The sequence below is a fragment of the Physeter macrocephalus genome, chromosome 1 (assembly GCF_002837175.3).
Source record: "Physeter macrocephalus isolate SW-GA chromosome 1, ASM283717v5, whole genome shotgun sequence".
Taxonomy (NCBI): Eukaryota; Metazoa; Chordata; class Mammalia; order Artiodactyla; family Physeteridae; genus Physeter; species Physeter macrocephalus.
In genome coordinates, this window is record NC_041214.2 from 95,724,508 (window position 1) to 95,751,186 (window position 26,679).

Consider the following 26,679-nt stretch of genomic DNA (forward strand, 5'->3'; position numbering starts at 1 on the left):
TGCTCCACGGCATGTGGGATCCTCCCAGACCGGGGTGCGAACCCGGTTCCCCTGCATCGGCAGGCGGACGCACAACCACTGCGCCACCAGGGAAGCCCAATTGGAAGATTTTTAATAACAGTCTCAATTTCAGTGCTTGTGATTGGTCTGTTCATATTTTCTATTTCTTTCTGTTTCAGTCTCAGAAGGATGTGCTTCTGTAAGAATTTGTCTGTTTCTTCCAGGTTGTCCATTTTGTTGGCATATAGTTGCTTGTAGTAATCTCTCATGATCCTTTGTATTCCTGCAGTGTCAGTTGTTACTTCTCCTCTTTCATTTCTAAATCTGTTGATTTGAATCTTCTCCCTTTTTTTCTTGATGAGTCTGGCTAATGGTTTATCAATTTTGTTTATCTTCTCAAAGAACCACCTTTTAGTTTTATTGATGTTTGCTATTGTTTCCTTCAATTCTTTTTCATGCATTTCTGATCTGATCTTAATGATTTCATTCCTTCTGCTAACTTTGGGGGTTTTTTTTTGTTCTTCTTTCTCTAATTGCTTTAGGTGTAAGGTTAGGTTGTTTATTTGAGATATTTCTTATTTCTTGAGGTAGGATTGTATTGCTATAAACTTCCCTCTTAGAATTGCTTTTGCTGCATCCCATAGGATTTGGGTCATCGGGTTTTCATTGTCATTTTTTTCTAGGTATTTTTTTATTTCCTCTTTGATATCTTCAGTGATCTCTTGGTTATTTAGTAGTGTATTGTTTAGCCTCCATGTTTTGTATTTTTTACAGATTTTTTCCTGTAATTGATATCTATTCTTATAGTGTTGTCATCAGAAAAGATACTTGATATGATTTCAGTTTTCTTAAATTTACCAAGGCTTGATTTGTAACCCAGGATATGATCTATCCTGGAGAATGTTCCATGAGCACTTGAGAAGAAAGTGTATTATGTTGTTTTTGGATAGAATGTCCTATAAATATAAATTAAGTCCATCTTTTTTAATGTATCATTAAAAGCTGTGTTTCCTCATTTATTTTCATTTTGGTTGATCTGTCCATTGGTGAATATGGGGTGTTAAAGTCCCCTACTATGATTGTGTTACTGTCGATTTCCCCTTTTATGGCTGTTAGCATTTGCCTTATGTATTGAGATGCTCCTATGTTGGATGCATAAAAATTTACAATTGTTATATCTTCTTGGATCAATCCCTTGATCATTATGTAGTATCCTTCTTTGTCTCTTGTAATAATCTTTATTTTAAAGTCTATTTGTCTGATATGAGAATTGCTACTCCAGCTAATTTCTGATTTCCATTTGCATGGAATATCTTTTTCCATTACTTCAATTTCAGTCTGTATGTGTCTCTAGGTCTGAAGTGGGTCTGTTGCAAACAGCATATGTACGGGTCTTGTTTTTGTATCCATTCAGCCAGTCTGTGTCTTTTGGTTGGAGCTTTGAATCCATTTACATTTTAGACCGCATATATACAGGTGTTGTTTTTGTATCCATTCAGCCAGTCTCTGTCTTTTGGTTGGAGCATTTAATCCATTTACATTTAAGGTAGGGAAGTTTTCAACTATAATCTCTTCAAATATTTTCTCAGTCCCTTTCTTTTTCTCTTTTTCTGGGACCCCTATAATTCGAATGCTGGTGCATGTAGTGTTGTCTCAGAGGGCTCTGAGACTGTCCTCAATTCTTTTTTCTTTATTCTTCTCTGCAGTAGTTATTTCCACTATTTTATCTTCCAGGTCACTTATGCGTTCTTCTGCCTCAGTTATTCTTCTATTGATTCCTTGATCATCTTTACCATCATTACTCTGAATTCTTTTTCAGGTAGACTGCCTATTTCCTCTTCACTTGTTTGGTTTAGTGGGTTTTTACCTTTCTCCATCTTCTGTGTGTTTCTCTGTCTTCTCATTTTGTTTAATTTACTGTGTTTGGGCTCTCCTTTCTGCAGGCTGCAGGTTCATAGGTCCCATTGTTTTCGGTGTCTCCCCCCAGTGGCTAAGGTTGGTTCAGTGGTTTGTGTAGGCTTCCTGGTGGAGGGGACTGGTGCCTGTGTTCTGGTGGATGAGGCTGGATCTTGTCTTTCTGGTTGGCAGGACCGCGTCCGGTGGTGTGTTTTGGGCTGTCTGTGACCTTATTATGATTTTAGGCAGTGTCTCTACCAATGGGTGGCATTGTGTTCTGTCTTGCTAGTTGTTTGGCATAGGGTGTCCAGCACTGTATCTTGCTCTTCGTTGAGCGGAGCTGGGTCTTAGCATTGCGACGGAGATCTCTAGGAGAGCTTTCACCATTTCATATTACGTGGAGCCAGGAGATCTCTGGTAGACCAATGTCCTGAACTCAGCTCCTCCACCTCAGAAGCACAGGCCTGACAACCAGCCGGAGCACTAAGACCATGTCAGACACATGGCTCAGAAGTAAGGCGAGAAAAAAAGAAAGTAAGAAAGAAAAATAAAATAAAGTTATTAAAATAAAAAATTTTAAAAATTATTAAAAATTAAAAAAATTAAAAAGTAATAAAAAAAAGAGAGAAAGAAGAGAGCAAGAAAACGAAAAAACAAACCCACCAATGCTAACAAGCACTAAAAACTAGGCTAAAAAAAAAAACAAGCAATAAAACACGGACAGACAGAACCCTAGGACAAATGGTAAAAGCAAAGCTATAGAGACAAAATCACACAAAGAAGCATTCACATACACAGTCACCAAAAGAGAAAAAGAAAAAAAATAAAATCTATATATAAAAAAGAAAGGAAGAGAGCAACCAAATCAATAAACACATCTACTAATGATAATAAACTCTAAATACTAAACTAAGATAAACATGAAAGCAAAAAGAAATTAAATGCAAAAAGCAAACCCCAAGTGTACCATTGCTCCCAAAGTCCACCGCCTCAATTTTGGGATGATTTGTTTTCTATTCAGGTATTCCACAGATGCAGGGTACATCAAGGTGATTGTGGAGATTTAATCCACTGCTCCTGAGGCTGCTGGGAGAGATTTCCCTTTCTCTTCTTTGTTTGCACAGCTCCTGGGGTTCAACTTTGGATTTGGCCCTGTCTCTGCATGTTGGTCTCCCCCTGGCGTCTGTTCTTTGCTCAGACAGGACAGGGTTAAAGTAGCAGCTGATTAGGGGGCTCTGGCTCACTCAGGCTGGGAGTCAGGGAGGGGTACAGAATGCAGGGCAAGCCTGCAGTGGCAGAGGCCAGTGTGACGTTGCACCAGCCTGAGGTGCGCCGTGTGTTCTCCCGGGAAAGTTGTCCCTGGATCACGGGACCCTGGCAGTGGCAAGCTGCACAGTCTCCCGGGAGAGGAGGTGTGGATAGTGACCTATGCTTGCACACAGGATTCTTGGTGGCTGCAGCAGCAACCTTAGCGTTTCATGCCCGTCTCTGGGGTCCGTGCTGATAGCCGCGGCTTGCGCCCCCTTCTCGGGAGCTCGTTTAGGCGGTACTCTGAATCCCGTCTCCTCGCGCACCCCGAAACAATGGTCTCTTGCCTCTTAGGCAGTTCCAGACTTTTTCCGGGACTCCCTCCTGGCTAGCTGTGGTGCACTAGCCCCCTTCAGGCTGTGTTCACGCAGCCAACCCCAGTCCTCTCCCTGGGATCCGACCGAAGCCCGAGCCTCAGCTCTCAGCCCCAAACTGCCCTGGCGGGTGAGTACACAAGCCTCTCGGGCTGGTGAGTGCTGGTCGGCACCGATCCTCTGTGCGGGAATCTTTCCGCTCTGCCCTCTACACACCTGTTGCTCTGCGCTCCTCCGTGGCTCTGAAGCTTCCCCTCCTGCCCCACACCCCATCTCTGCCAGTGAAGGGGCTTCCTAGTGTGTGGAAACTTTTCCTCCTTCACAGCTCCCTCCCCGAGGTGCAGGTCCTGTCCCTATTCTTTTGTGTCTGTTTTTTCTCTTTTGTTTTGCCCTCCCCAGGTACGTGGGGAGTTTCTTGCCTTTTGGGAAGTCTGAGGTCTTCTGCCAGCATTCAGTGGGTGTTCTGTAGTTGTTCCACATGTAGATGTATTTGTGAGGAGGAAGGTGATCTCCACATCTTACTCCTCCGCCATCTTGCAGGTCTCACTAACTTACCTACTCTTTCTGTCCTTTTTCTTAATAACTCCATATGCACTTTCCCTCTGTGATAGGTTCTTTATGAATGGCAGTTTCAGACTGGCTGCTGGGTATTCCCTTTACTTTTTCTTTATTGAGCCATCCCCTACCAGATGTTCTCACATTTCTCTTTTATCTTGGAAAGTCACCTTGGATGACGTTGACAGCAGGAAGCCTGGGGTTTTGATGTTCAGAGTCAGAATGTAGTGATTAAGAAACATCACCTAGTGATTATGTCCCTTCTGTACCATCAGGCTTGATTAAGTCATTCTCTATCTCCTCCTTAACTTGCCCTGCCATATAGGACATCAGAGACTCCATATAATTCGGAGATTGAAGGATCGGTGGTGGATTGTGGTGGCAGGGCAGTGCATCCTATCCCAGGGAAAGGCTTAATAGGAGGAGCAGGGATATTTGTTCAGCAGCAAACAAAAGGCTTTTGGGAGCTACATTAGGTCACAGAATAAAATAATACAAAAATAACAATAGATTCAAAGTCAGGAGACCTAGTGTTAAGCCCTGGTTTTATAATTAATTTCTCGTGTGACATTTGGTGACCTAGTTAGCGTCTGAGGATCTCAGTTTCCTCATCTATAAAATGAGAAGGTAGAACAAAAATAAATCAAATATACCATCTAGTTAGTGACTATATATTCTGAGCCCCAAATTAGGACATATGCCCTGAGAAGTTCAATTACACTTATGGGGACAATGAGACAGGAGATTTGAAATATGGATTACCCTAGAAAATCTGGAACATATGGCTGCCATACTTCCAGTTATAAAATTCTTTGACATTTAAGGCCCTCGTATTGCTTTTGTATAGTTACGAACTTTCTAAAATTTATGGTTCGTTTAATGACCCTGGTCACAAATTCTATTAATTTTTAAGCCTCATAGTTTCTCAGCCTTTACATTGTCACTATATTCCTCACACTCCAAAGCATTCCTTTATGTGCTATCCACTCATTCAAAAATATGTAAAGCGTTCCTCTTTGCACTGGTCTAGGGTTGCTGGACACAGCTGTCCAAGTTATGCCTACACCAGGTGTCCAGATAGTGGGATGAAGGGGACTAAAACTGTGCACGCTCTGCTCACCAAGCACAGGCAAAGTCCAGCTGAAGAAAGCAGCATGAAGGCACCATATGAGCTGTTAGGCAGTGAACGTATAGGACTACAAGATAAACATAATTCCTACCTTCTTAAAAGTGATAGTCAAGTGGGAAAGATAGATATTGAAAATAATTATAGAAAATAAAAGTACTGTCAGAGAGGGATAAACAAATTACTTAAAGAACACAGATGAAGGAAGGAGTGAAAGAACACAGATGAAGGAAGGGACATTGGGGAATGCAAAGAGTCAGGAAAGAAATCTCAAAGGAAGTTACTTTTGCCATCTTCTTGGCCTATGACTTCATCCCGAGGAGAAGGAGAACCGCAATAGATGTGTCACGTTCAGGGATATTTATGGGATCAGGTTTTCTAGAGGATGGGGTCTTGGTGTCAGATATGAAACATGAACCTCTAGTGGGTAAATAGCTCCATTTCTGTTCTCCCACAAGGTTAAGAGGATAAGTCAGGGCCCATGGCATTCCTCCTTAAGAAAAGAGAGCTCCCACACCTCCCTTTCTCTGACACTCTTAGAAAGGCATCTGGAAACTAGAGTGAAGTCCCACTAAAAAAGTAAGTTCCTCTGTCCAAGTAAAATAATTGAATTCAAGGCAGTCTTGCTCAGGTTAGCTCACCTAAGGCTTCCTCTTGGTGTTTGAGGCCAAAGCCAAGTTAAAAGTTGTTCTTTTGCTTGCCTTAGCTTACATGGTTGTAGGTCCCTTAGGAGCCTTTCCAGGTTATAGGTAGCTAATTAAGGACAGACCTCTAGAATTCAAAAAACTATCCTCAATCTCTATTATCGATTGAGATTGGGTTTTAAAGGAAGAGTAAGGGCTTCCCTGGTGGCGCAGTGCTTGAGAGTCCTCCTGCCGATGCAGGGGACGCGGGTTCGTGCCCCGGTCTGGTACGATCCCACGTGCCGTGGAGCGGCTGGGCCCGTGGGCCATGGCCGCTGAGCCTGCGCGTCCGGAGCCTGTGCTCCGCAACGGGAGAGGCCACAACGGTGAGAGGCCCGCATACCACCTCCCCCCCCCAAAAAAAAAGAAGAGTAAGAGTTTGCCTGTCAAACAAGTTGTGGGAAGGTATTACACATGGAGGGAACAGTACATGCAATGACTTGAATTAGTGAATGATATTTACATATTTGGGAAACTGGAGCAAAGGATGGGCTGGATAGCTAAGCTGGGAATATAAAGGGCCATGATGCTCAACTTAAATGTATGGATTTTATCCTGTGGGCAATGGACGGAGCTAATAGAAGTTAGCAAGTGACAGAATGACATAATTAGATCTCTTTTGTAGTGTGAAGGGCAGATTAGAATAGAGAACAGACTGCAGCCTGGAAATCAGGTAGAGGTAACGAGGGTCTTGAACTGGGCAGCAGAATGGGAGTGGAGAGAAAGAACTTGATTTAAGAGACAGGACCCTTTAGATGTGGCCATGAGGAAAAGGGGGTGTCATGGACGATAGGATGCTGCAAACTGATATTGAGAATGTGTGGTAGAGTGAATTTGGTTGGTGGGCGTGGAGGTTGAGAGTTATAGATAATGGTTAATATGAGGACTTAGAAATGCTTCTGTGTGAGGTTGATTTGATTATCTGACGTGGAGCAGGGTGAGGTTTGATGGACCACCGCTATCTGAAGTGAAAAGAAGGAATGGGTCTGCTCTGCCATCAGCCCCACCGTCCCCATCTACTCCTCTAATAAAACTGCGGAAGCATATGCATTTGTGGTACAGAATTACGCTAAGTGGACAGGGGCAGGGAGTAGCGCTGCAGAGGATGTATTATGATCGGACCAACCAAACTCTGTTACCAGAGACTGTTAGGATGTGCCAACAGTTTACTCATACAGAAACTTGGTGACAGAATTTGACTCAAAGCAGGGAAAGAAGTGTTAGACTAACAAATCTTAGAAATATGATAATAATAGCTGCCGTTTATTGTTCCAGGCATTTGATGCACATTAATTTTATTGAAACCTCACAACAACACCGTGAAGTAAATATTATTTTCCTTCCTTCATAGAGAAGAAAACTGAGACTCAGAGATATTAAGTAACTTGCTCAAGGAATATTGCTGCTAAGTGGCAGAGTAATTACAAAACCAAGGTCCCCCTGGTTCCTTGCTTTCTCCAGCATTAGATGCCTCCTCTTTAGCCTGCTTAAGATTGAAGACGATTAACAGCACTATTTGCATTTAAATAATACAGTTGCTAAGCACAGCTGATTCTTATCTATTTGTTAATGAATTACTGGGTTCTATAAAACCTTTGTGGCTTCTACGTTTTTACTCCTTACTCTCTCCCTGTTTGGTTTTGTCTTTTGCAGCCTCTGGGATGCATTAAGGTGGTTTCAATTCTGGTAGAATCAATTTACCCATGGTAGATATTTATCAACTTTTTCTGCTCACTTCAAGCCCTACACCTCTTGCTTCTTTAGCCGTTAAAAATTTGTAAACAATATCCTACTTTCTAGGCTATGTTTTCTAGGCTATGCCTCATCTCATTGGTTTTATAGTAGGTGCTCAATAAATATTTGCTGAATGAAGGTATGGATTTTTACCTCCCGGGTTTATATAATTTTGCTCCAAAAATGTGTTCAAGTGGACTGACTCTCATCTTCTATACTTTCTTCTCACTATTGCTTCTGTATTCACCAATATCACAAGCTCAATATGAATACAACCAAATCTATTAACTTCTCTCCTAAAAACTCCTCCTCCTGTCTTCCCTCTCTTGGTTACCGGCACCATCATTGTTTTAGCTAATCTGTTTCATTTCTAATTCCTCTTTTGCTTCATCTGCAGTTTCTACCATAGATATGTTGCTTGAATCAAATCCCATCGTACTCATTAAAATGAGTATTACTGAGTTATTGCAATGGCCTCCTACTTGGTTTCTCTTCATCTAATATTTCCCTTCTTCCACAGACCTGGCACAAATGTGGTTCTGTCCTCCTCTGCTCAAAACTCTTGCATGTTCAACTTCTGTACATGGCATCAGGGCCCTCCCACAACATGGTACTTGCCTTCTTAATCTCACCTCAACTGCTGCCCTCACAACCTACCCAGCAGCCACATTGGGCCACTCTCTTTCTCTTTTTAATGTCCCAATCACTTTCCTACCTCTGAGCCTTGCTTGTGCAGTGCTGTCTCCCGAGCACAGGAAGCCATGTGTGGGTATCCATGACTCTACTTCCTCTGCTTGGGTTCACAGTAGAGACTGCTAATCAGTCAGAGCATCACCTCTCAGCAGGGCTAGACTCAGACTCAGAATCCTCAACCAGGGGTTCCTGTGGTCTCTCACAGCAAACTGAAATGGACATAAAGACAAACACTGTTTTCCATGTGGCCCTTGTACAGCTTTGACCTCTCTGCCAAGTCATCTTTCAAGACCCAGATCCAATGGCATCTCTGCCGTGACACTTTCCCCATCTTCCAGCTTCAGTTGATCACTTTGCCCTAGCAACTGCTCATTGCCCTTTACCCTAAGGGGTTTGTTTGTGGGTTTTTGGCTTTGCATGGTAATCATTTAAGTACAAATTGATCCTCTGCTAGAGTCTAAGTGCCCTGAGGGTGAAGACCATGTGGGATTCACTTTTGAGTTTTCCACAGCTCTAACCGCAGTGTAGGGGTTAAATGGCTGTCAGATGAATCAGCTTCTCACACACTCTGCCTTTATTAAGGTCATATACGAGCACGCTGTATTTTCTGTACTATATTTAAAATCCTCGAGGGCATGGATCAAGCCTTGTTCGTCTCTGAATCACTCAGAGCCCTGAGAACTCAGTAAATTATTATTGGTAGTTCTGTGAATAGCTTTCTTCATTCTTTGTCAACAATCATATTGTGTCCACTTAATATCCTTCAACTGGGAGATTTTTGTAAAACATTCTTTTTCTCAGGCTTATGATTTCTGCTTGACCTTCTCTCCAAATTAGGGCAAACTATCACGGATTTATTGAATTTCAAAACCTCGAAAGTAGCAACTCAGCAGAAAGTCAGCAATGAGGGAGACAGCAGTATGGTAGAATTTGGGGAGAATGCAAGAGGGGTGACTGTCTCTCAGAGGGAAGGGACATAGAAAGGAAAGAAAGGTGGAGGAAGGGAAGGACGAGGTAGAAGGACACATCCCGAAAGGAAGGGGCAGACAAGGAGACAGAGAAGGGAGAGGCAGGGAAGATGGAAGGAGAGGGGAAGACAGGCAAGAAGAAAGCAAAGCTGAAATTCGATAATATATGCCACCATTAAAAACAAATTAGGCTGCTGAAAATAAGAGCATGTCTGAGGTTTAAAAAAACTATGATGTTTTTTTCTTCAAGTATGAGGATGATGAAATGGGGGTAAAAAGCCATTTTATTATTTTAACCTATAACAGAACGTGAGCTGGAGAAGGAAGAGATTTTTAGACAAATGAGAATACCAAGGTCATACAGAGAGAGGAGGAAGAAAGTGTGACTCATGGGAGGGGGCGTGGGGGGTGAAGGAATATACTGAGGAACGGTCAGAGGGGGCAAGGGAAGGTATCTGCAGGCAAGGAGCCAGGTAAATTAACATGTTTGTTTGAATATAGGGACTTTTTGTGAAGATGAGAGCTCACATCTGCCTTTGATCAGCCACATGGCAGCCTGGGATCAGATCAGAAAGCAAATGAGGTGATAAAGTGGATGAAACCACAGTAAGTTTAATATCCAGGAGGGAGAGAGGGAGGGAGAGAACAAGGGAAGGAGAGGGGCTGCCCCCGCTCCCCATTTGAGCAAACAGCCCGCCTGGGTTTTCATGTCAAGGCAGGCAGGGCCTGGCAGTGGTCCTGATGCCCTCTGTGGCCTTCAGAAGTACGGCAGTGTGGTGACGCCAGAGGGGAGAGAGCCTGGGGGAGACTCCTGGGCCCCGTGTCCTGCTGGCAGACCTGGCTTTGCTGACACAGCGCAGGAGCTGATGGGAGAGAATTTGCTTAGCTCCAGGGACTTTCTGAATTGGCATTTCTTTACCCTGAAACAGGCCAGAAGAAAAGATGAAATCGTTATTTCCAAGGGATTTTATTTTCTCTTTTCATACCCCTCCTCCCCCTTTTTAGAGCACTTTTATTGCTGAATTGTCAGAAAGACGGCTTAATATGTAAAATTGACCATATTCTGCTCCTGAGTTTGTTTGTGAATTTCTAGATTGTTTGTAATGAGAGCCCTGTAATCATAAAGCAACTGTTTGGAAGACTTCTTAACTGGTTTTCAGGCATTGGAGAGTGGCAAAAAGACCCCTAAACTCTAGGATACATGTTGTATAAAAATTGCTGACACTTTTAGAACCCCTAATATGGACCATGCACTGGCTTACATTATTTTATTTAACTCTGAGGTAGCATCCTTATCATTCTCATTTTACAGATGAGGAAACTGAGGCTCTGAGATGTTAAATGATCTACTTAAGGGTATAGGGCTAGGAAAGGGAAGAGGCAGGACTGGAGCCTAGATTTCTGTATCTCTTGAGTGTGATCCTATAGATGTATTATTATATATATATATAATTTTATATATATATTTTTTTTAATTACTAGAAGAGGGATATTTCTAAGGTAGGTGGCAGTGTAAGTTACATAAATCTGAGAGAACCCATAGCTCAAATCATTCCTCCTTCCAAAGAGGGTACTTGTTATCTGAGCAGTCCCATTCTGTCGAGTTGTGTGCGTAGCCTGGAGACCAGGCTCCCCATTTCATCTGATTTTTAAGCTGGCTGGGCAAAGAAAGTCAGGAGAACTCAGAGTGCAGAGAACCGTGCCTGGAGAAATGGAGGGAGAGGGCTTCGACAGGAATCATAGCTGCCATCCCTGTCCTCAGTGATTATATAATTTAATGGGGGTATTTAGAGTGCACATGAATAAAAGATGTAAAAGCATAAAGGAATCAGGATATAGGCACCTTCAAATGCACGTCAAAGAGAACTTCTCAATGCTGTTCAATCCTGTTTCAGAGAGGTTCAGTGTGGGGAAGGCGAAGGCTGGGGAGGGGTGTCTTTCCACACCTTTGCCACATTGAGGGAGGAGGGCGAGTGCACCTGCACTCCCTCACCCCGAGGGAGAGGAGGGGATGAGAACCTGAAAACAATGACTCTAATTAAGAGACCAAAGATAAGAAAAGGGGGGGTGGGAGTAAAGTGATTTAGTGCCAGTAGCCTCAGTGTAAGGGCCATAGACTGTTCCTCTTTAAGTAGGTGCTGCCCTTAACTTTGGTTTTAAGATTTGAAAAAAAGTCACAAATAGGCAAGAGGATGGGAGCCAGGTCTGGAGTGTGTGGCAGCGCTGGGACAGTCCATGCCTGAAGTCTCCAAGGACTACTCAGGACACTTCGTTGAGAGAGCCTGTCTCTAGAGGAGGAGCAGTAAATTGACAGTAGATGAGCCCCCTATCACCATGGATCTTTAACACGGCAGAAAAAGACTCTGGCCGATCTCACCTGCTGTTATTATGCCACTCAAGAACCAGAAAGAAAAAAAGAACCAGCCCAGTCGGAGCAGTATAGCATCCTCTGTTACACATGACATGTGATGTAAGAATTGTGAGAGGTAAATGAAATAAAATGAGCCATCGAAACTGGGAGGGGTGTTGATTACAGACAGCTCTCTGGTATTGAAATTGGAGGACTTTTAAAGGGAATGGGGGAGAGGACTCTTATAAAAAGGGAAATCCAGAGAGGCAGTGGCTGTAGAAGGAGGAATGACCAGGTTGTGTGTTAGGGACAGCATTGCTCCAAGGAGAAGTCATAATAGATGAGATGGTCAGGAAAAGGGATTCTAGCCCACCTTTCTTGGAAGCTCTAGGAGGGCCCAAAACTCACGCTGAAGCTGAAGCTGAAGTTCCGAACATAGTCATAAAGCAGGAATTGAGTCCTGATTTTTGGAGGCAAATGAGAAATGTAGGATGTTTGAAGTAAGGGGTTGGCGGGGATTTGAGGGTCCAAGTGACCATATAGGCTCATTAAGTGACTAGGCTTGAAAATTCTTTTGTAGGATGGATTTACACATAGGGATTTCTATATTTTCTCTTGCTTTTGTGTGTGTGTGTGTGTGTGATAAAACGGAAGATTCTTTTGTGCTTAAAGAAAAAACAAAGTATTGAGATATTATAAAATTCAACTTAATTCATCAGGCCTTTAAAAATCTATCACTAAAGAAAAATATTTTTAAAATAAAAATGACAAACATAAGGCAAATACATTCTTCTGATGTCAGTGAAGATACTTCTCTCTAAGTCCCAGGATAGTCTAGTGGTTAGAAGTGTAAATTCTAAAATTACCAAACCTGGGTTCAGATTCAGATTCATCTTCTAATTAGCTGATAATTATCAAGTTATTTTAAACCTACGTACCTCATCTGTAACATGAGGATAATAGCTATGTACCTCCCTGTGTTGTTGTGATGATTATATAATTCATTTAAAAGAGTCTACTAGCATCACTTCGGCCCATATTAAGAACTCTAAAAGTAAAAAGTACTTTTATCATTATTATTCTAATCTGGTACTGGCTTAACATACAGCTCTCATTAATTACTCCCTTGACTCCATATTTAGAAATTTTGTGGAAATATCTGGGAGAACATTTTATAGAATTTGTCATGTATTGATAATAATACATGTAAATTTGTGCCCAGACTCAAAACTTCTCAAACAGAAATTTTTCCCGAAACAGGCTTCTAAATAAAAATATATACTTGAACACATGTACATTTTATAATTCAAAGATCAACCATAGGGAAATGTGTAACAGTTTAACCTACTAGAAATCGAATATTAATGAAGACCAAACCCTCTACCCCAACTTTTTAAGCCATGTGCCCTATTTGAAAAACTACATGCCTGAAATAACCTTACACACTTTTCAGAATAACCTTGAAAACATGGAATCTTGAACTGAATCTTCTTTTTAAATAACTGGACTCAAAGTTAGCTGTTTGGCATCTTTTCCACTCTGATTTACGGATCAGAGTGCTGACCGCTGGCCGCTGGCCGATCGACTGATCCTTTACCTTCTCTTATTTTTTATCCTTCTGCCATTATTTAAATCTGGCCAGAGTTCCTCTCCAGTTCTAAATCTTTACTCTCAGCAGCAAATTGCCGTTTCAGTACTTGGTCAATTGTATTATTTGTGACTGCTTTGGGAATTTTAGGGATAAAGTTTTAATCCTAGTAGCATCACATGTTTGTTCTTTCAAAGAGATTTATTTTCTGCTAAACTTTGTGGGTTTCCTGCTGATGTCAGTTTGAGCCTTCATACATATTCAGCATTTTTACCTCTATTCAAGTTGATAGGAAGAGTCCTTCTTCGTGTTTGTACTTTTCATCAAGATGGCCATTGTGATCGAGATCACTGACATCAGCACATTGTCCACTGCGTTTCATGATCATTGGTCATTCATTTAGAACCAGGCTTGTGCTTAACACTGTGAGGGAAACCCAAACACATAGGCAATGGTCCCTGCCTTACGAGACTCTATGGAATTTAGGTGATAGCTCAGGATAGTACAAGTTTATTCTGGGGCTGAATAGGGAAGGCCCACATTGTGAGGGAAAACTTTTTTCAGGCTCTAGGCTTATCATTGGCATGACTGACACAAGAAATACAGTAGTGTTACCTATATAAGCCGGATGACTGAGGCTAGATCAAGGGGTCATGCTTTCTTTCCTTCTGGCTGAGAAGCATGAACCTAGCCCTTTGGTTTTGTGCATAATGTATTTCTGAGAATATGTTTGAAGGTCTGATGAGCTGAAGTTGAACAACAAACTTGCATGTTTCATGGTTGAGTTTGGTTCTCAGTTACAAAATATAAAATTGGTAATTTCACTTTGTCGTCCAGGCATAATTTTCATGGAAATGTTTTCAGTGTTTTATACATTGAAAAGAAAAATAAAGCATAACTCATAATTTCTATTTTTGTCTCCATATTATTAATTTTATGAGAATAAAGAGTCTTGTCACCAATATTTGCATTTTTATAATTTCCACTCATTTTTGTAAATTGTGTGTCAAATTTTTAAAACACCTTTTCAAGTTACCTCTTATTAGGAAGCATGCTATATAAGATAGATCCAAAGTGGAGCTTCTGTGACAGACAGGTGGGTGATGGAGGGGGTCTGGAGCTCTTCCATTCTTCACCTCATCATTCTCTATGGTGGTTTCCAAGAAATTCCTTGGCCTATGTGGAATGAAGTACAATTACTAGAATATATCATTGCAGTTGTTTTCAAACTCTGTTGTGTTGATACAGTTGTGACATTGCCCAAACAGGATTTTTGGTAGAAATCATTTCCATGTTGATACCTTAAAGTGCTCATTCCTTATCTAATTAAGGAAAATCCAAATTAATATATAAAAGTGGATTAAAAGTGTCAACATAAATAAAAATAAATATCTCTAGCCAACATAATTTCATTGTCCCCCATTAAAAAGTGGCATGAAAATAGAAGTATAAGTGTTAGTAGGCACTGATCACCTCCATTTGCATATTAGTTTTGGATAAAATAGGATATGAGAATAACAGAAATGCTACACTTAGCACAGCTGGTTGTCTTTTCTCCAGTTTCAAATGCTCTTTATTTCTATTTTTGCTCTTTTCTTGAGTGTATGTTTTAAACTCCCATTGGAACTTCTGTGGTTCTCTTCATCTTGGTTCTTCTTGGACTTTGCTTGTACTGAATCATGTTAAAACAATCAGTGTAAAAACTTACTGCTTATATCTGTTGCAACAATATAGGCTCATATGACTATCAGAATTTCTCTTACTGGAGAAGGAAGGGATTAGTGAACACTTTGTCTTCTCGTTCCTCTCACCTATGTGCAGATTCTTATGTGGCTTTGCTCCTTTTCCAATTAGAAACAGAAACACTAGAAGAAACACAATGTAAAAATTGTGAAGAATGTCTTCATTAATATATTTTCCCCCTCAATGGATATTTCTTTTTTTTGTCTTTATTCTTCATTTGTTTTTAAATTGAGATGGAATTCACATAACATAAAATTAACCATTTTAAAGTGAACGATTCAGTGACAGTACATTCAGAATCTTGTGCAACCACTACATCTATCTAGTTCTAAAATATTTTTATCATTCAAGAAGGGAATCCTGTATCCATTAAGCAGTTGCTCCCCCAAACCCCCTCCATTCAGCCCCTGGAAACCACCAATCTGCTTTCTATTTCTATGGATTTTCCTTTTCTGTATATTTCATATAAATGAAATAATACCATACAATATTCAGTCTTTGGTGACTGGCTTCTTTCATTTAACATAATGTTTTTAAAGTTCATCCATGTTGTAGCATTTATCAGTTCTTCCTTATTTTGTGTGGCTGTATAGTATCCTGTTGCATGTAATACCGCTATTTGTTATCCATTCATCAGTTGATGGATATTTGGGGTGTTTCTATCTTTTGGTTTGTGTGAACAGTGCTGCTCTACATGGGTATACATGTATTTGTTTGAGTATCAGTTTTCCATTCTTTTGAATATATACCTAGGGATAGAATTGCTGAGTCACGTGGTGTCTATGTTCAACTTTTTGAGGAACTGCCTGGCTGTTTTCCACAGTGGCTGAACCATTTTACATTCTTACTAGCAATGTCCAAGTGTTCCAATTTCTCCACATCCTCAGCAACACTTATTATTATTTTCTTTCTTTCTTTTAAAATTATAGCTGTCATAGTGAGTGTGAATTGGTATTCATTTTTGTGTATCAGCTCATTTTCTTTTGTCTTTCCCCAAAATGTTCTATATTATTTTTAGACACAATTTTGTTTCCTCAAAATATGTGTCAAGTAAATGTTACACTCATGCTTGTGAGGGGCCAGCCTACAGAGCACAGCTGACTAGGAAAGGATCAGACACAGGAGTCCAGCTAAACATGAGTGGTTAGAACACGCCTACAAGTCTAGGCAAATAAGGAATCAAAGCAAGCAATATAGTAGAGAGCATGGTAGGCAGAATTCTGAGATGTCCTCTAAGATTCCCTCTCACTGTTGTATATTCCTCTCCTCTTGAATGTAGATCTCTGAATGTAATAGAATAGTCACTCCTATGATTATATTACCTCATATAAGACTGTACAGAAATTTTCTATAGTCTTGCTACTAGAGATAGAGATAGAAATATATTCCTACTAGAGCTCCTCCTGCTGTCTTTAAGGAAGTAAGCTGTCATGTTTTGAGAGGGTCAAGTGGCTAGGATCTGGAGGTGGCCTCTGGGAGTTGGGGACAACCCCTGTCAGACAGCTGTCAAGAAAATGGGAACCACAGTCCTGTACCCCAAGGAACTGAATTTTGCCAATGAGCCAAATGAGCTTGGAAGAGAACCCAGAGCTTCAGATGAGAGCCCAGCGTGACTGACACTTTGATTTAAACCTTGTGAGACTGAACAGTGAACTCATTTGAGCCCACCTGAACTTCTTATCTATAGAACTAGTACAGTTAATAAATGGATATTGTTTTAAGATGTTAAGTTTGTGGTAATTTGTTACAGAGCAATAGAAAAATTAATACAAGGGGATCTTCAAAAGTATAATAATTACTTAATAATTAGGATAGTATGGGCACTGGCCAGTCATAACAGATTCTGGCCGTAGCGCAGATGATATACCACTAGGACTAGCTGGCTGTTATCCCTGCACCAGGAGTATAGGCTTTAGCAGCAGGGTCACTAGAGTGGAGGGCTTTGGCCAGGCTATCAATTCACTCACTGTGTTCACTGTGCTTCTGAAGAAGACTGGCCTGGTTGTGGCCCTTTCTGCATGAGGATGGTCTGTCTCTTTTCTAGCAAAGTGAGCCAGGGCCTCCAGGTGCTTGGTATATATGCTTTTGGGGGGTGGGATCATGAAGTCCCTCAGGGCTGGTGACTGGAATGAAGGCAGCTCTCATCTCTGGCTATGGGAGGCCAGGAAGGCATGGGGACAGCTGTATTTTCACCAAATTTTGCAACATCTACAAACACAGTGGAAAAATGATTAAACTTCTATTTGGCATTTTAAAAATCATGTCCTGGTTTTAGGGTTCTGCAACTGAAATGTAGGAAAACTGCCCCAAATGACAGATCATGGGAAAGAATAACAAAAAAGTATTTTGTAGATGTGGCTAACTTCACCACTTATTCTGTGAGTCATGCTGTCTTCCACGTTGGGTTCTTTATCTGTCTTTTCTGTCCACTTCTTTCACTTTTATTACTATGATATATTTGGATAGTTTCCATGCAAAAATATTTTCTTTTTGCTCATGCTTAACATGGGAATCTCTGTCTATAATTTATATTTGTTTTAACATAGTGTCCATCAATTCTAATAGATCTTTGTTGGTGATAAAGAAAATCTTCTTTAGGCATCAAGACTTGAAAAGAAAAAAGCAAGTTATCTAATAGAAAAAGAAAGGAAGGAAGGGGGACTTCCCTGGTGGCGCAGTTGTTAAGAATCCTCCTGCCAATTCAGGGGACACGGGTTTGATCCCTGGTCCGGGAAGATCCCACGTGCCGTAGAGCAACTAAGCCTGTGCACCACAGCTACTGAGCCTACGCTCTAGAGCCCGCGTGCTGCAACTACTGAGGCCCACATGCCTAGAGCCCATGCTCCACAACAAGAGAAGCCACCGCAATGAGAAACCCGCCTACTGTGCCAAAGAGTAGCCCCCACTCGCCACAACTAGAGAAAGCCCGTGTACAGCAATGAAGACGCCATAGAGCAGCTAAGCCTGTGCACCACAGCTACTGAGCCTATGCTCTAGAGCCCGCGTGCTGCAACCACTGAAGCCCACATGCCTAGAGCCCGTGCTCCACAACAAGAGAAGCCACCGCAATGAGAAGCCCGCCTACTGTGCCGAAGAGTAGCCCCCACTCGCCACAACTAGAGAAAGCCCGTGTACAGCAATGAAGACCCAATGCAGCCTACTGTGCCAAAGAGTAGCCCCCACTCGCCACAACTAGAGAAAGCCCGTGTACAGCAATGAAGACCCAATGCAGCCAAAAATAAAATAAATAGATAAATAAGTATTTTTTTAAAAAAAAAGAAGGAAGGAAGGAAAAAAGGGAGAAAAATAAAGAAGAATATCTATCAGATTCTGAGGGGGAAGTGTGATCTGTACATTTTAAACCATTCAAAGTGCCGTTTGGGTATGGAAGGAGTAGGTAGACATCCTAAACCTGCAAGAACTCAGGGACTATATCATTTTTAAAAAGTACTTGATTAAATACAGAGAATTGAAATATAAATTTTTTAAAAAGCTCAGAATGGAAGTGCTGTGGTTAAAGTATTGATGTAAATACTGAGTTTGCGTTAACAGAACTAAGAGGAAGCTGGTAATATATTTCAGAACACAAGGCAAATGATGTGTAACTTGATATTATTAAAATAGCATAATAAAAATCTGGAGAAGGGGCAGTGGAGGTGGGTGGGAATGCTAATTTTCTCATTTTTCAGAACAAGCAATCAATCAATATTGACTAAATTTGACACATTTAGTCCAGAAGAACCATAATGACTCTACCTTCTTAATATTTCTCCTGTTATTTCTTTCTGAAATTTGGTTTTATCTTTTGGAAAAATATATCTTATCATAAATATTAGATATTTATGCAAATTTCACAATTCCTTCAGTTTTACTTATATATTTTCTTTATTTTCATTTTTAAATACAAATTAAAAAGTAGCATGTTTTAATGTGATGCCATTTTTATGGAATTATTTCTGCCTTTATTGATCTAACTATCCATCTCTCACCCATCTACTCTCCTATCTGTATCTGGAATAATGCTTACCTAATATTAAGGATTGTTATTACTAGATGATATGATATGGGCAATTCTTAAATTTTCTTATCTGCACTTTGCTTAACTTCTTTAAAATATGTACATATCATTTTATGAAAAGACATTATTAATATAAAAAAAGAGGAAGAAGGAACTTTGCAAATGATATCTGTGTTGTGATCTGGATATTTTCTTAGGTAAAGGAGACAACTTTGCAGAATATTCAAGGGTAGTTTTCACTTTTTATTACCAACTGTTATTCTTCAAGGGGTAGGAAATTTGGTAGAATTCTTTGAATTTGGGCAAAAGAGAGAGACTCAATTTGGTTCTGCCAACTAACAATTGGCACTTGCCATCTACCTCTACAAGGATGAAGTCATTAGCCACTGCAGCCACTGACCTTCAACATCCCCTAAAAGGACTTCAGGGTGGAGATCAGGAACGAGGCACTCTGTGCTCTGGGAAAAACTGGCAGAACTGGCCTTCAGATAGTTAGATATTTTCAGGAGAAGATATTATGAACCCAAATTCCTGCATCTCCTCATATCTAGAAAAACACTAAAATCATTAACAGTGACGCCTGCTCCTCGTGACTAGCAGCAAGCCTCTGCCAAAATGTGTGCTTGACTGCTTGTAGCCCCTTCACTAAAATCATATGTAACACTGACCTTCCCCCCTACCTCTCTGGAATGGGTACCTCAGAGCTGTCTGAGATGCTGTCTCCCGGGCTATAGTCCTCATTTTGCCCCAAATAAAACTTCACTCACAACTCTCACATTGTGTGTATTTTTTTAGTTGACAGTTCAGAAAGGCAAATCTATGACACAAATGTTGTCTCTGCCTGTACCACTTCCAGTTTCTGGGGTAACATAAGACACTTCAAAGCAGTGGGGATGTGGAGTTTGGCTTATGGAGAGCTCCAAAAGACTTAAAGATTCACCTGCATAACTGATGCAAGAATGCCTGACATATTTGGGGGCCTCCATACATATTTGTTACTTTTACAAATGAGATGAATTAATAACTAGGCTAAAGTCTCCCATATTTAAAAAAGCAAACATATCACCTCGGCTACTCTCTCAAGTTAATGTTCTGTCTTCTTCCACCTTCATTCTGTCCATGAACATACCTTGTATTAGTTAACTTTTGCTGAGTAACAAATTACTCCAAAATATAGCAGCTTAAAAGAACACACGTATTATCTCACATGTTTTCTGAAGGTCAGGGATCTGGGGAAAAACTTGGCTGCGTGGATCTGGCTCAGCATCTCTACCAGCCTTGCAGCCAGGCTGTCGGCCTGTCTCGGAAGGGCCTCTGAGTGATGAGCTCACTCATGTGGCTGCTGTTAGGGACCTGACCTTCAGTTCTGCCCCACATTGGTGTCTCTTGTTTCTCCTGAAACGGCTTTCCTCAGAGTAAGTAGTGAGAGAGAGAGAGGAAGAGAGAGAAGAGAAAAGGTGTACAGGCAAGTGAGAAAGTGCCCCTAAAATGGGAACTGCCATCTTTTAATATCTTAATCTCAGAATCCATCTCCCACTGCTTCATCCATGTTTTATTTGCCAGAAGTGAGTCCCTAAGCCGATTCCACATTCAAGGGAAAAAGATTAAGATCCACCTTTTGTGGGAGGAATAGCAAAGAAATTGTGAGTATAACATCCCAGGCAGAGGGAATAGCTCGTGCAGAGGTCCTGAGGCAGCTTAATGCAACCTTCCCTTACATAGCCTCAACTCATTCCCTTATCTGCTTGAGATCTTTGCTTAAATGATACCTTCTCACTGAAACGTTCCCAACCATGGTATTTAAAATTGACTTTCCTTTCCCATTATTCCCTACCCTCTTACCTGCTTCATTTTGAGATATAGTGCTTATCGCCAAAGCACAAACTATATATTTTGCTTTTTAATTTTGCTTCTGTTTACTCCCTCACTGGAATATAATCTGCTTTATTGACTGCTGTATCTACAATGGCTAGAACTGTGTCTAGCATATGGTAAATATTCAATAAATATTTGTTGAATTAATTATTATTACAGACATAATTAGAGCTGCTTTTCAGTTGGTGAGGGTAGCAGCACCATGTCACCAAACTCCTTCCCATCTGTTGCATTGGGGCATTTGTGGAACAGGATGGGAAGGCACAGGTGGACAAGGGGATGGCTCCCACTCCCAGGAAGGAGTTACATCTCCCCACATACATGTATTTGATAAACAATAGGAGAGAATCACGTAAAGATTAAAAAGGAGAGTAAGAGGAGCAGAAAATCAGTAAGAAATACCACAGCTGGGAGCTTCCAAGGAAGAGTATATAGAACAAGGAGGGTGTGCAGGCTGATTTCTATTTCTATTCATGCAGCACCCTCTCCTTGCTCATTGACAGATGCCGAGCCTTCCAGATCACGCCAGTTAAACTGGAGGTTCCATGATCTCCCTTGGAAGTGGCTCCCCATAAATTACATTAAACCTCAATTCTCTAGAGCATGATCAAGCTTGAGCCTTGATGAAAATGTATTGCCTTGCTGTGTCCTGCCTGAGACCAGGGAGAAGTGAACCAGCACTGGCGGGGCTTGATTTCCTCATAAGAGAAGGGGAAAAACAATGGGGAAAAGGCCCTAAATCTCTCCTTAATTGTTGGGTAGTTGTGAAAGTGATAAGCAGGCTCTCAGCTGTTTTATCCTGGGGATGACTCGGGAATACAGGCTCTGGTTGCCACAAGTGAGAGGAATATCCAGGGAGAAAATAAATACATGAATATACAGACATGCTTTTTAAGTGAAACAGACATTGAAAAATATCTGCTGGAAGCATTAGAATCTGTTCTCGTTTTATTTTTTTTCCTCCATGTGTCACAAAACATCTATATTTTGATATCAAGAGATTCTTTCAAGTGAGACTTTAGGAAAGTAATAAATCATCCAAAGCCTGAATTCTGATATGGTTATTAAAAACTATGTAAAAATTTCCAAAATTACTGTAAAAGTTGACTACAAGTTAATATGAGAAAGAAATAAGAATATTGTGTTTTATTCCAGATATCTATTTATTTACTTATTTCTGATCTGTAATTTTCAGTCTGCTTCCTTGTAGCCAAATCTATCCCACTCTCATCTCCTACAAGACCGCACTATCCCTACTCATCCCTTTCTCCTCGACATCTTTATTGCACGTTAGACCTGGACCAATCAGCTGGCATTTAATCATATGCAGGTATAGAGTATAATCGTGTTTTCTGGAGTGAGACAAACCTCTACAGTCCACAGCTGTGTGGCTTTGAGCAAGTTACTTTCCCTTTCAATTTTAATTCCTCATCTACAAAATGTGGATAATAATATTGCCTACCTTACAGCAATTTTAGGGGGTGGTGGTGGTATGGGATGGTGAGGTTTAAATGGTAAAATGCGCCTTACATCATAATATATGGGATCAGTACTGTTCTGCACACCTGAGATAAAACAATGACAACACAAAAACTGAGTAGGGTCCTTAGCCCAGAGTAAGTATTTAATAAAATATTCTTGATGAATGGTATCATCACTGATCCAGTTTTACAAACCATGAAACTACCCTTTGATGTCTCCTTTTCTTTTCCACCTCACCCTTTTAGCTAAACTATCACCAACTCTGCTGACTTTCCCTTCTCAGTGTCTGCAATCTGTCGTTTCCCTCCTTTCCGCCAGCACAGCCATCCCTCTGGTCCAACAGCTGCCGTCTCACCTGTGCTCCACAGCACACATTCCCGGGACTCTGACACCCACTCAGGCCCTCCTGTCCTGTCTCCAGGCTGAAGCAGCACAGACCTTTTTAATACTCAATCCAAACACATTGTTCTGATGAAAACTTTCCAGTCAGCTCACCTCCAATCACCTCTCCCATTGCTCTTAGAACAACAGGCAAATTCCTTCACACAGCCTACGAGGCCCCGTTGAACTACTGTCCAGCCCCGTCTGCTCGCCCCTTTACTCTGGGTACCAGCCTCTTTTTACTCCTAAACCTGCCGTGCTTCCGCTGCCTCGGGATGTCTACACGGTGGTCCACTGCTTAGAACATCCATCCTTTTTATTTCCCCTAGTCATTCCTACTCTTGGCACAAATGACACTTCCTCTGGAGAGACTTCTCTGACCTGCCAGACTAAGTCCTGGGCCCCTTTTAAAAGGAGCATCCTGCTCTTTCATTACATTTAAGACAACTTGTAATCATACATTTATCTGTGTGGTTATTGATGTCTGTTCTTCCACTACTGTGTAAACTCCATGAGGGTAACATGTCTCTTCATAGTTGCTATTAAAATCTCAACTCCTGGAACTGGCTCTAGCCAGTGGTAAAAGCTTGATGGATACTTGCTCAATAGATGAATGTATGAATGAGTCTATTCTTTCATTGTTTTTATATGTCATATGATTAGATAAATGTATATAAAAGTAATCATATTTATTTTTAATCTGACAGCACGAATACTGAGGGTCACTCTATTACAACAATACAGCTGAAAAGACAATTTCTAAGCCTTCTCTGTGTTTCATTCATTTGTAGCTGTATAGGGATTACTTGGCAGCTCTTCTTTCTCTTCTGCTTGTAAAAGCTGCTTGAGATCTCAGTCCTACTATCTTTTATCTTCCTAAGATAGTTTGTCTCTTTCCTCTTTCCTGGTCTAAATTATTGCCTGATATGAATGCCTCTATATAACATGGTGATTAAGAACCCAGAATATGGAGCTAAAAACCTTGGGTTTGGACACCGCTTCTTGCAGTCATTGTCTGTATGGACTAGAACAAGTTATTTTAACTCATCAAGCCTCAGTTTCCTTTTCTAAAGTGTAGTTAGTAAAATCTACCTTCTAATATCATTGGGAAGATGTCACCAGGTAAGGCATGTAAAATAGCACTTCATCTGTAACATAATAATATCGCTCAAAAAATGATAGCCATAGAATAGTAATAGGGGGTATTATTATTATTTTATTTTCTAATTCTTAATTTCATGCCTCCCTCCAGTCCTACTGGTGCTTGCTAACCTCCTCTGGGCAGCTCACTGTGGAATTACATGCAGATTCCCAAAACCTATAAAACAGAAAAGTTCTTCATTTTGTCTCCATTAAACTTTTCAGCTTTTCCCAATTTTCTTCATTGTTATGTTAAACTTTGGGGCAAATTTTGATTTTTCTGTCTTCCATGTCCCACATGTTTAGGACGCTGGTTGTATTGGACAGAACTTCTCAAAGTTCTGTCTGAGGAGTTGTTTAGCACTGACTTTTCATACTTTAGAAACCCAAAGAAGAATGTCCTGGATTTGGGGGATGTGGGGAACAGGTACACTTCCAAATATGCTGTCCAGATATCCCCATAAGTACTTTCATACTTGTCAGATGAATATCTCCTTTTTGGATAAGCAGTGTATTTTCATTAGAACTGTGGAATCTTTTATCTGTTTCTTTTGTACTCATTCCTTTGTCCAGGACTTGACTAGAAAGCCTTCCCGCCTGGATCTCTTTTACTCCTGGAAAGCCTTCCCACCTGGATCTCTAAGCCTTTTCATGAATTCCTCCTAGAGCAATTTAAAAACTGCATAATGTTGGTCCTTCCACATCTTGCTGAAAATTTTAAAGTGCCACACCATTTATCACCATTACAGATGCCCACTCCTGACTGCATTTTATAACCGTGCATGCAGTTCTTCATCTCTTGCCTCTGTGCCTCCTGAGAAGCAAGTGTGCTGCTTCCCCGTCGCAGAGTTCTGTCTTCATCCCCTTAACTGGGCTGCGCCTGATCTTGGACTTTTATCTTCCCACTCACGCCTGCTCCTTTATTAAAGCGTGTCCTCAACCATCCTCAAAAGAATTCTCAAGACTCTTCTCCCTAAATAAATGTGGTCATTTTAAACACAAACAAATAAAAAAAAATAGACATGCTATGGCAAACGTAACTTATAATAATATAACAAAAATAAAGTAAAACGCAAACTTACGTGAGAAAGGAGTTTTAAAAAGACAGGAAAAAATTTAAATTAGCAAATAATACTCTTTGTAATACAATGTGTTTTAGTCCATTCAGGCTACTGTAACAAAATGCCACAGACTTGGTGACTTAAAAACGACAGAAATTGATTGCTTACACTTCTGGAGTCTGGAAGTCCAAGATCAGGGTGCCACAATGGGTGGGTTCTGCTGAAAACCCCTTTCTGGGTGCAGACTGCCAACTTCTCATTGTGGCCTCATGTGGTGGAAGAGTGAGGGATCCCTCTGGAGTCTCTTTTATAGAGACATTAATTCCATTCATGAGAGCTCTGCTCTCATGGGAGAGAGAGATTTGGGAGGTACCTATTCAGACACAGCACAATGCTAATATATGTGAAAATATAAATGAAGTAATTTTCCAAAAAATATTATCCAAAAAATATTATCACAGTTGCCTAGGATAAAGCCTGGACACATTAAAAAGTAGGAAAATTGAAAATTTTTCATAAAAATAAATTTTCAGAATTATAGCTCTTACTGTTTATATGTATGTCTGTTTTTTTAAAAGATTTACGGAATAGAATTTTCAAAAAAGATATAAAGTTACTGATTTCATGTAATAGAATTATCAGATTTAGATAGCAAAACCTGACAGTGATAGCATAAAAAACAAAACAAAAAAAACACCTAAACCTGTATTTTTATTTTAAAATACAATCTCATTTATACAGAGAGGCAAAGCCTAAAAGAACCTATGAGTAAATTGAATCTAAATGTACCTTAAACATAACCCATAAATACAATGTAATACTTATATTTAGAGTGTAATTTTGAATTAATATTAAGAGATCAGTTAATTAGATGTAGACCAAAAGGGAAAAATGATTATCTCAAGAAATATTCAGTAGGCTCCTGTTACTTCAACACCCATTCCTTCACAACTCTTAGAAAACATTCCTTAGCATTTAAACAAGATCCAACTTTATACTTGAATGCAAAGTAGTAGAAATAGTCCCATTTTAATCAAGAACAAGAGAAAGTTGCCTGCTCTATAAGTTCTTTCCAGTAAAACAAGGTGAAAAACCAGGAATAAGAGACAAAACTATTGGAATAGGAATTATAATTAATATTTTTTGCATAGTATTTTATTTTGAGGAAAAACTGTCAACTTCAAATTATGATAATTAATAAGAGTTTTGTAAGATGAACAGACACAAAATAATTTTATGAAATCCAGTAGCTCTACAAACCAGGAATAGTTCATTAGAAAATATAAGACAAAAATAATTTTGTTCACAATAGCAATTAAGAAAAATACAATGCCTGGGAATGGGCATAATAAAATGAGTAGGGGCTCAAGAAAAATTTTGAAACATATTACATTTCTAGGTAAGAGGTATTTATTTTAAAGAAGTTAATCCTTCTCAATACATTGATTTAAAGCAATAGCTATAAAAATACAGTTGATTGTCATTATTTATGGTCGTTAGATACTATAGAGTTGCTGTGAACACTGCTTTAGAGAATTCTGAATTTGCTGCTCCCCTCATATCTGTAAATAACCGTGAAATTGCCCTGAAAATTGATTTGGGGGTTACAAATAAGTTTTAGTGAATAGGTAAATTTGCAAATATGGAATTTGTGAGTAATGAGGATTAACTCTACCTATTAATGTTTCTTTTTTGTAGGTAGTCTTGAGAGAATAATTCTAAAATTCATCCGGAAATCAAAGTGGTAGGAACAGAGCTGAGAAA